The following is a 12,060-nucleotide window of genomic DNA, read 5'->3' as shown; positions in this document are numbered from 1 at the left end:
ATAAATATACTTTATTACTAGCTGAAGTCATCATTTTTCAACTAGCTAAAGCAGGGGTGCCAACCAGTCGCTCGCGGGCGGCTGGTTGCCCGCCAGCTGATTCCCAGGTGCCCGCGCAGTGCCACCTTGCTGCGGAGCCTCTATCGCCGGCTTTGAGCATCACATCCCAGAGTGACTGGTCTTGTTTGAAAGCTCTGGTTCTGCCCTACAAGCTGAAAGTTGAATGAAGTCCCTGCGACTTTACCCCGTGGAGCAATAAGCAAAAAACCTCCAAAATTCGCAACGTCGGACCTCCTGCTGGGGTGGTTTTAGCCCCCCCCCCCTCCTGGGCTAGTAGCATCAGAACCCGGCGGAGCTGGTCGGGTTTTAAAGCTCTGGTTCTGTCCTACAAGCTGATACTTGAATGGAGTCTCTGTGACAAAAAGGACGAATCCTCGTCCTGGTCCTATCCGCGGAGCTATAACCAAATTACGCACGACTTAGTGCATTTTACGCGCATTTTTGGGAGGAAATTTCAACCTTCGTTTGCTTCTGCGGGCTCTGAGCATCGGATCCGGGAAAGTGAGATGACATTGGAAAGCTACGGTCCTCCTCTACAAACTGGAGGTGGTTGCAGCAAGTTTCTGGACGTTCTCCCGCGGAGCTATTAACCAACGACCAACCGACAAAAGCGCTTTGGCGGGCGAAATAGTACTCAATTTACTCCAGAGCCTCTAGAGCTGACTCTGAGCATCGGATCCAGGCAAGAGATGGTTCGTTTTAAAGTTCTGGATCTCCGCTACAACCTGGAGGTGGTTGCAATTTCCTGAGACGTTCCCCCTGCGGAGATATAAATGATCAAAAGTCATCGGGCGAGCTCCGGCAGGTGAAACGGCTGATTTCCAGCACAGGGTTGCTTGTGCTGATGCAAGGGAATAAAAGGAAGAGATCCAGTGAGGTGGAACCGCAGTCATGCATCCAGCACCCACTCTCCCACCTGGATTTAGCCAGAAACCCCTGGCGGGCGATATTTCTGCAAAAATGCATAAAATTCAGAAACCCACCTGATGGATCTGTTCAAGGCAATAAAAGGAACAGATCTGATCAGGTGAAACGGTCCTGGAAGCTCAGCACTGGGTTTTATAGCCGCCTGTGAGAGAGTTTTTATATTGTGTGCTTTGATTTTGGAAAAAAAAAGGGCAGTACTCTTGTGTTAGCCATGTTGACCCTGATAGATTTTTGTTTTGTTTTTCCTCCCCTGTATGGAGAGAAAGAGAGGAGAGTTCTTTGAATAAATGGAGACGGGTTCCCGTGCTCCAAAGTCATTTAAGTCTGTGGTTCTCACTGGGCATGTTTCCAGCCCTCATAGCTCGCACGTTACAGGGAGTACTAATTGAAGGAGGTAAAAAAATTGATCCTTTTTGTTCAAGCATCACTTGTATGTTTCTATGTCAGGAGTTAAGTAAGGATATTATCTTTTCTTTTTTTGTAGGTCAATATATGGTTAAGTAGATAATTTTGTTTGACAATATTTAAAATTAAATAAAACTAGCAACACATTACATTCTGTTTTATTTACTTTAAAGAAGTGAGGAGTAGGGAGACGAAAAATTATGTTTTTTTGATGCGGAGACTGGACGAGTAGCTCTCGGCAAACTGCCGACTTCAAAAGTAGCTCTTTGTTCAAAAAAAGGTTGGGCACCCCTGAGCTAAAGTCTAAGTTACAAGCTGACTTCAGGTCTGGTTTAGATCATTGTTACTTATAAATTATATATTTTTCKGGTATAAATCTGCTGTTTTACATGATTGTTGAATGAAATTAACATAATTATTAATTTATTGTAAAAAAAAATGACAGATAATCTGTGAAACAGATCTGGTTCAGCTGCTGTTTATCTATTAGTTTCTATAGTGGATGTGAGCCGTTGCTCCGTTTGGTCTGTTTCTGCTCCTCCATGCTGTCACAGACACTACCAGTGGACAGGATAGGTAGTGTTCTTATTCAAGTCTGTGTTTGCTTACAGTAATGGTGTTTTCCATCTGGCAACCTTTTGGCTGCTAAAACTTTAGATTTTGTTAATAAATAGTTTAAAGAACTAAAGTCAGTCAGTGGAACTGTCCTGTGGCTGTTAGTAATTATATGTGTTTTTGCCACTAAGGTGTGGGGAAATGTTGTTGATTATTGAACAGTTGCTAAATTATAAGTTTCTCATAACTCATTAGCATAATAACGAAGCACCACCTGGAAGTACAGGAAATTAATCTTATAAATTTAGTCAATCTCAAACACTGAATAGCCAATTCTTTCAGTTTAGAGGGCAAACCAAATAAATAAATGCACAGACGAGCATGGAAATTTCATAATATACCCTGTATTAAGGATTCAGAGGTAATAATACAGAAAGATTATTTGGGGCAAACAGTAACAGTATTATTATCACGACTTTGCAGTTTAATAATAAGTGGCGCTATCACTCCATAATAACCTCTAGCATTATTCAACTGATCCACTTGTAAACTAGTTCTACACTGGCAAAAATGAATGAAAGCTTAAAGATTGATAAAAAGGAAGTGTTAATCCATCTATCAAAAAGGGACGTGAATTATAAAGAGACCAAGTTATGTGGGAAGAACACGACTTGCGTTAATTCTAACTTGATTATGATTCAAATCAGAGAGCACACACACGCATACAAGCTGCCGTGGAATTCAGCGTGGCTTACCGGAGCAGTCTTCAGACCTCTTGGGTACTTCGTGAAGGGTTCGGATCAACAGACTTGTCTTACCTCTGGTTGACTGTTCACCCCTGGACTGGCAGACAAAGTCCCGTGTAGATAATCTGGTGCTCCGATGGTTGCAACACTCTAAGCTCACGCTACAGTCGACGCACTTCACAGCTCGGCTGGGTCCTGACTTTATGAATGAATGTCAATTTAGAATCCTGCGCAACTTTGCGTCTTCCCAATAACTCCGTCAAAAGTATAAAGAAAAAATAAAGAAACAAATAAAATAAAATAAAATAAAATGTCCCAAAGGGGGAAAAATGGAGCTTGGACCTCTGTCCCTCTGCTTCTCCTTCTTGTTGCCCTTTAAAAAAAGCTCTTTCTTTGAGCTTCTGTATTATTTAATTCTTATCTTTCTACATGTTTATATTGTTCTTTTTGTCATAATGTGTGATAGTTTATGTGACACTCTTTAATGATACAGATAAAGCGGTCTTAACTAAATGAACACATGTTGAACAATGCTGGATAAAGACTAATTTAGGTTAATTATTGTGTTGAAATGACCAAAGTGACCTGTTCTTTCTTTTTGTGCCCCTGCTTTCACTCATTATCTCATTTTTACCACTCACAGATAATCAAATGCCCATTTCAACATCATGTAGTGTTTTTGGGGAGAGTGCTCTAATGCAAAGCATTCTTTACTCCCACACTCTTATCTGTTTAGAGAACACAGTTGGGAGGAAAATGAGGCTTCACATCAGCCTGCAAGGCTCAGATTTCTTCCCAAAATCTCAGATTGCAACAAAATGGCGTTTCTCCTGACACTCGAAAAGCCAGCAGAGGATTTCTTTAACAACTAAGAGTTCAGATCCTGACTCACTCACGCTTCATTATGGAGCTTTCATCTGTGTCAAACTTCATCTGATGTGAAGAAGATGTATGTAGATAATGAAGCCTTGGTCAGATTTATCTGTGTCAGTGGGTAGAACGCCTGATCTAAGAAACCGAGTTTAAAAAGCTTTTATTTTCCAGTGGTTGCCTTTTAGGTTAGGCTGAGACACTTTTTGGTTCATTATCAGGCTTTTGATAAGATCATATCTTTGATATCATCAGTTGTTGACATTTATAGTTAATTTGGTAGCAGTACGTGACACATTTTTGTTTAAGTTTAGTACCTAACAGTACAATATCTAGTCCTAACAGAGTATTTACCTGTTTTGTACCTTGTACTTACATGGTAGTCATCATCATCTGTACATCTACAGCTCATTAGCCCCCGGAGTACCAGTAAATCCAATTAAAGATGGTTGCCACTGCTAACTAACATGAGCCAATACAAAAAAAATGGCTGCAACTCAGCTTTTCTTGCAGATAATGAGGTAAAATTTGATGTGGTAGTAGCTAAGTCATTAACACAACATTCTCTGAGCATGGTATCGTACAATACTGTATGAGATTGTGCATTTATTTATTTTTTTTTCAAGGTTTGACCAAAATGGCTTCATCTATGCCACAATTTTGGTTTAAACGCAGCTTAAAGGGTGATGCGTGATGTGCTTTTTTTTTCAAAGAATGGTAGGCCTTTTATTCAATCTGTAGGAACTCAAAGCAGTCTGAGTGTTTTAAGTAACTGAAGCGATCAGACGCACATGAAACAGTCAAAAGTATTTTCTCAAGTACAGAAAAAAATACTTTGTTAATGCTTTAAAAAAAGTCCTGTCCATAATGTTTGTTGTCTCAGAGTTTAGTTGACATATTTAATCTTGATGCTCCTGTTCAAAAGGACCACTGTTGAGTCCCTCTGTATTTGTATGGCTTTTATAGCTTACTTCCTGCTGTGCTGTAAAGAAGGCAGTGTAAAATGAACAGTTTCTTTTCCTCAGTGTGAGCACAAGTTTTGGACTGCTTTGTTGAGCCTCAGCTTGACTCGAAGCTGTGGTAGCTGGAAGCAATCTTTTGAACGTTAGAAAATCTCTTTTTACTGAGCAGCCAGCCTGCACTAATACCATGAGACAGTGGCAGTGGCATCTTGGCTGTGAGGCTGAGGGCGGATGGTGGAGTGTTTAGTTTTTATACAGATCAAGTAGTTACACAGGAAGCCGTGGGCCGCTCTGTTTCCTCAGTCTTTTAAAAGGAAAATACTTTGTTTGAAGCATAGCTGCAGGGAACCATTTTCTTAGACGGGCATATCACACTGAGCTTAGGACCGATGGCCTCTGAGTGCCCCTTGATGGTTCTAACGTCCACTTGACTTATTGTAGTCTTAGCTGACAGCTTAGAGTTCAAAAGGCTGAAACTATTTTCTTGTTTCTTCAGTATTGCTTTGTTGCACCAACTGTTACAGAACTGTTACATTTGTATATTTTGAAGAATGCCAAACAGTTGGTTTTATTTAAATTTATTAATTGTTTATTTAAGTCAAACAATAATTTAATTTTAGATGCTTCTAAAAATTCAAGTTTAGAAGGTGTGGCAAATTCTCCTCAATAACAAAAATATTGGTATCGTTTGCAAATATTTTAAATTTTAACATCTTTGAAACCTTATGCACATACATTTTATATTATCTTTTTTTTTTCTTTGATAAAGATAAATGGCCTTCCTCGGGTTCTTTTTTTTCCCAAGTACTTTATACACCTCTGCATGTGACCAAAGCAATCATTTTACAGACAGTCATTATAGAATTTCCATTTTGTGCAACATGGACATGTTTTGACTGAAGGAGGAAGCCAGTGAACCCAAAAAGTAGTGAAAACAACACAGGAAGAGTGAACAAATTCCGGTAATAAAAGCCTGGCCGAAATATGAACCAGAATTTTTTTTTTCTGTGAGCCAGAAGTGCTGTGCATCACACCGCCCTATTTGTTACGTCACCTCTTTTTTATTTTATCATGGTGTCACAAGAGTTTAAAACAAATGGATTTATATAATTTCTATATGAACAATAAAGCATGTGAACTCAATCCCTTTCACAGTAATGTGAGATAACGACAAAATGATTCTGGTAATAATAATAATTGAGACAGCTTTTCTAGTTCATCTCTGTTTTTTACCTGAATCTGAAGAGTGGGGGGCATTGGGTAACCAGCTTCAAATCCACTCTGAAACATCTTTCAGCAAGTAAAGAAACTGAGGATTCATCTTGAATTAGTCAATATGGGTTCAGAGAAAATAATTCTACAGCAATGGCTCTCATGGAATTAATTGAGCAAATAACAACCACTGTTGACCAAAAGCAGTATTGTGCAACCATTTTTTTTTATTTAAAAAAAGCATTTGACACTACTGACCATAGTATTCTTCTCCAAAAGCTGAGTCAATATGGTATTAGAGGACAGGCATTACAGTGGATATCTAGCTATTTGAAAGATAGGAAACAGTTTGTACAGATAAATGGAGTAAGATCTGAACTTCGTAACATAACATGTGGAGTTCCTCAGGGTTCTGTACTTGGACAAAAGTTGTTTATACTGTATGTGAATGATTTGGTAAATGTGTCAGACTTTTTGAAATGTGTATTATTTGCAGTTGATACTACATTTTTTTGTTTAGGTAAAGATATAGAACGGATGTTGGAAAGGATGCAAACGAAATTAGCTAAAATACAAACTTGGTTTAGACTTAATAAGTTGTCATTAAATTTAGAGAAAACTGATTATAGGGTATTTAGTAATAGAAAGAAAGCTATTGATGTCCCTTTTAGAACTGATGGGATTGAGATTTGTAAAGTCAGTGAGGTGAAGTTTTTGGGTGTAGTGATAAATGAAGGGTTGACATGGAGACCTCACATAAATTATTTAAGAACAAAGATGGCTAAATCTATTGCTGTTCTGTATAAAGTAAGGGAGTTATTTAATGATAAAGCACTGTATACGTTGTATAATGCAATAAGTCCACACGTGGGGCCTCATGTATCAACAGTACGTACGCACAAAAACCTTGCGTACGTCATTATCCACGCAAAACTCCGGATGTATCAAAACTCAACTGAAAGTGGAAATGTGCGCAGCCCCACATCAACTCCAGGGCTGGTGTCACACGTTTCTGTGGTTCTGGTTCCATTGGCGACACTTAGAGGTGATTCTGAGAAACTGTTCATGATGTGAAAATGGTTATTTTTCACAGCAGACACACATGATTAACAATTATTACATCTACATGATTTACAATTATTACATCTACATGATTAACAATTCTTACATCCACATGATTAACAATTATTACATCCACATGATTAACAATTATTACATCCACATGATTAACAATTATTACATCCACATGATTAACAATTATTACATCCACATGGACGCAGTTATATAAAGGACGTGCAAAGTTGTGCCAGAAATACATTTAACAGGAACGGATCCAGCCTTACTGGAGGATATAATAAATAGTGTAACACAGAGAGCTTTTATTTATAAACAGATAGAAATTCCTGATGACGAGTGGCTCATCAGCCGTTTTGAGAAAAAAAAAATTTTTATTGGCACTGCTGCGCTCTGGGAGAGCGCGACGCAGTGAGCAGCACGCGTGCACGTGCAGCAGCAGCGATTGAACTGGGGTTCCACAGGAGCTTTCCAGAGGGAGCTGGCAGACCCATCAGGACTCAGTCCAGTCCACCCAAAGCTGAATCATGACCAATGGAATCGTCTCATCCATATGATTCTAAAGGCTGAGTTATGGTCGTGGTTTAGAGCGCACACCCTCGCCGGCAGTGAAGATGTTTCATACTTGGTGTTTACGTTGTTGTAGATTTCTCCAAAATGACATGTGGAAGTACACTTTACAACTTGTGAAAATGCTGTAAGTAGGCGAGCAAAAGCTGGACAGACAGACAGACTGCGCACAAAGGCTGCATCACGCGCAGCGTTTGTGGGGACTCTCCAACATCACATCACGTCATGTGAACTCCACTAAGACGTAGAGACTCGTTTCTTAATATCAGCTATGAAATAAACTAAGATCTATGTTCTACCAAACATTTATGTTCCTCTGTGTTTACAGTAATTATGGTAATAAACTCATGCACAAAGTTAATATTTTCAGACTCAGAATGGATGGATGAGCCGGTTGCGCAACACAACAGTGTGCACACACACACCGACACACAATCACTCGTTCTTTGCGTGATAAAAATATTTTATTCCCATTTTTACTTAGGATTTTTTTCTCACTCACATTATATTTAATTCATTATTTTCCTGACTCTAGAAATCATTTCTGATCACGCAGGGATCAAACAAACATGTCCTTCACACATGCAATAAGTAATTTGCATCTGTTTAACATGTTAATGAAGGTGTGTCAGGGGAGGAGTCTTACCTGCGCTCAGTTCCACGTTAATTATGATGTACAAAAGAAATGTGTGTGGATTCAGGCGTACGCACAGTTTGATTCTGGATTTTTTTGTGTGTACGCCGTTTTCTGGACTTGACCGTACGTCAGGTTTCAGTAAGAAATCCACGCAAGTCTTTGTACATGAGGCCCCTGGTTTATTGTATTGAGGTCTGGGGGAAAGCATGTCGGACAATAACAAATCCAGTTTTTTTAACACAGAAAAAGAGCTGTGAGAATTATTACTGGAAAACATTGTCATCACCCATCAAATTGATTATTTTGTAAATTGAAAATATTGAAGTTCTTTGATTTGGTTGATTATAATATTCTACTGGTTATGTATAAGGCCCACAAAAACACATTACCTTTAAACATCCAAGTAAAATTTGTTAAGAGAAAGAGCTGTTATAACCTTAAACGGACAGAGATGTTTGTAAAACCCAAATTCAGAACTAGTTTTACTTTATAAATATAAGTGGGTGACATAAACCCTCGGATTTGAGAACTGAACAAAATGACTCCTGTGACAGTCTCGATCACTGAAGCAGTTTACTGTTGATGGATTTCTGTTGGCTGCAGGCTCTTCATCATGTTGTGGTACGGAAAAAAATTGAAACCAACCAAACAAAAGCTTTAAACAGTCTCTGAATCACTGACTATACTGGTCTAAGTTTGGTGCAACATTGCCATCTCCTGGAATCCACCAAAAGAATATCTGCATCAGAGAGCTGTTTATTAAACCCATGTTTGACTGGCATCCCTTTGCTTTTAGATTTTTCTCTGATCCAACATTTTTACTGGTTCACAATAGCTGTTTTTCTGTATTTAAAACTTAATAAAACTTAATAAAACTACACTAATTTGATCAAATGTAAGGAAACTAGTGAAGAAAGTAAACCATCTATAAATAGAGTAATTCTCCTCAATTACTTTGAAGATCAAACCAGAATTACAATTACTTCATCACACAAATGCCAATGATACTTTGAGATACTACAAGTGAATGAGTTGTAAAATTACTTTTTATTTATTATATTAAATACTGTTTTGAGAAACTACATGAAAGTAACCCTGAATTTAACCTGAAGATCTCCATCCCTCCAGTCAAGCTAGAGAAGTAAACACTATCTGACTGGGCTGTGATTTGTAGTGACTAGTTGGCGAATGAAATTCATGAGGGCGGCTCTAAAATGTCTCACAATGCGTGTTCTCACTTTCCATTTGTGACGTCTAAAAGCTCAAACCTGTCTAAATGTAGCTTTTGAAAATTCTTGAGTTGTTTTGTTTTTTTCACACCTGAACAAGAGCTCTTCTTGCTATAAAATTTTCAAGATTGAAGTGCTGAGTGTTCAGGTCTAAAATCCATCAGATGGTAAATGATTATTTAAAAACTGGTCCAAACCTTATATTATAACATCTTCCTGTCTTTGTTTAAAAGTGTGCTCCAGTTCAGTAGATGTAATTGAATGTTTTTGTTTAAAATAAATATAACACATTTTCTTTTTAATCACATTACATCCCAATAACCCATTTTTTCCCCCTTTTATAGGTTCTGTTCACACTGCAGATAAATGTGGCTCAAATTTGATTGTTTTTGCCTCTGTGCAGTTCATTAGGTGTTTTACAAAGTAACTCTGAATCTCATTTCCTCTGACTCTTACGTAACGTCACTGAGGTAGTCGTGAGCGGTTTCATACATGCATTTATAAATGCACCAAGCTGATGGTAGTTTCAAACACAGAACTTAATAATAATACTAAGTTACTGTCAACTGTGACGGTACTAATAGGATTGAATTTATTTATACCGTCCGCTTGTCGCTCCACTCCAAAAATAAAATACTACAAGATTACATGTAAAAGCTGGACCTAACAAGCAGGTCAGATGATTTAATCATTTCTGATTGCGCAAGAACTTCAGAATCACAAAGCAAACACATGTAGCTTGTGTGGTTCCTCAAACAAAGCCCGCTGCGTGTGACGTCACTGATTCTGCACGTAACAAGACCCGCTAAACTCTTAAAGGTTGCGCCTCCTCATGATGTCTTCATGATGATGATGTTTGCTCTGTGCAGGGTCAGTGGCAGCATGACCCAGGGCACCTGTTCTCCTATGTTTGTTATGTTCTGTCTTCTTCTGAATGGGTGTTCTGAACTGTAATTTCATTGTGCTCTGTACAATGACAATAAAGGTCTAACCTAATCTTAACAGCTCATACTGAAGTCTGAAGGAGGTTACATTTGAATGATAATGTAATAAAAGATCTGAGAAAAAAGTCACTTGTGATGAAGAAACTAATATTCAGTTCTGTTTTCTACTGAAGTGGCTAAAAAAAGATCTGAGAAAAAAAATCTAAGACCTGCAGTTTGAACAAAAAAGCTTTACATTGATTTTCTTACTTCCTGATTCACCTCAGCTCCCCTCAAGATCTCTTGTGCTAAAGTTTACAAGATGTGTAAATAAAAATAAGTTGTGACTTCCAAAGTTGGCCACTCAAAATGCAGCTGGCTCTCTGGTCTCTTGGTAGCAAACACTCAAAATTCAGTGAGTCTGCAACAGAACTTGGCCGTCTTCTTGCATTTTGAGTCACCAACTACAGACCATCGATGAAACTTTATTCACACACATGCTTCTTTGTTCCCTTGTCTGAATGGTTGGGTCATTGTCCTGCTGGGAGACCCATCCAAAAAAAAAAAAAAAAGAAAAGAATAAAAACATCAATTTTCTGGCTCAGGGAAGAAGGTTCTTGTCCAAGATCTTATGGTGCTTGATCTTGTTCATTGGCCCCTCGCTATACCCTATACCCTCAATCTTCCTGCTGTCATTGGATCAAAATTTCCTGAGGCCTCACTGGTGTTAGGGTGTGGGCAGAGTCAAAACTTTAATGGCTTAAAAATAACCAGGGCAGCAAAAATGGAGGAAAAAATGAAATGGGAACCAAGAGTTGCAGAGCTCTGTTTCTTTAAATATGTCTTATCAGGAACATGTTTCTTACATTTTTACAGCAGTTCATGGTTTTCACCTTTCTCAACAACCCACACGAAAAAAGAGTCTCCCCCCATTTTAAACCACCCCCTTTTAAACCCTTAGCTTGTACCATGTCTAAAGAGGAGGGCTTGAGACAACATTTACATTTTCTACCTTTACTATATGAATTTAAACAGACAACTAAATTAAATCTCTAGAGAAAACAAACTTTTACATAATTACATTCAACTTTAATTTAAAGCTAAACAACAAACAAAACCTAACCAAAACCCAAAACACCCCCCCTTCTCAATTAGTGTGGATTTTCCCAGTGAGGCTGATTGAAAACATCAGTTCCTCCTGATCAGCACTGCTCATGGGCGCGCTTCCTTGGCAACACATGACCTGGTGACCTATAAAGAAGGAGAGAGTGATGAGAACAACAAAATATTAAAGTAAAAAAAAACACTTATGAAATAAATTCATTTTAAAGCATGGAAAAGGTATAAATACAGCACCTAATAGTGAGGGGAGGGGGTAAATCCCTCACAGCTGGTCTTTAAACCTCAGTTTTATGGAAACTGTGTGGAGGGAGTTGAAGCTTTGAGTTTCCAGGAAATGCCAAAAAAGATCTAAAGGATTTAGAGTTTCTGCAGACGAGTGTACCAAACCTTCTCCCCCTGAGATGTTTGCAAACCTGGTGATAGACTGAGAGAAACGTCTTACTGCTGTGCTTGCTTGTAAAGTTTTGTTTTTTCCTGAGATTAATCAGCTTGTAAATTTTGTAGCATATATTGAGCATCTGATGCAGTTTAAAGCTGGGAACTCCACTCTCCAGTTTTAAACTGAGAAAGCTTCCCGAGTGAGAGGAGAAATGTCTTCATCTACACAATGAAAGTCCAGTTGCTTCGTTCTTTAAACGTTTGATTTTATCCTGGATGACTGAGAATCTACACCAGCATACAGCAGGTAAAATAAGTATTGAACACGTCACCATTTTTCTCAGTAAATATATTACTAGAGGTGCTAATGACATGAAATTTTCACCAGAT

This window comes from Austrofundulus limnaeus, unplaced genomic scaffold, assembly GCF_001266775.1.
Source record: "Austrofundulus limnaeus strain Quisiro unplaced genomic scaffold, Austrofundulus_limnaeus-1.0 Scaffold400, whole genome shotgun sequence".
Lineage (NCBI taxonomy): Eukaryota > Metazoa > Chordata > Actinopteri > Cyprinodontiformes > Rivulidae > Austrofundulus > Austrofundulus limnaeus.
Note: the sequence above shows the minus strand (reverse complement) of the source record.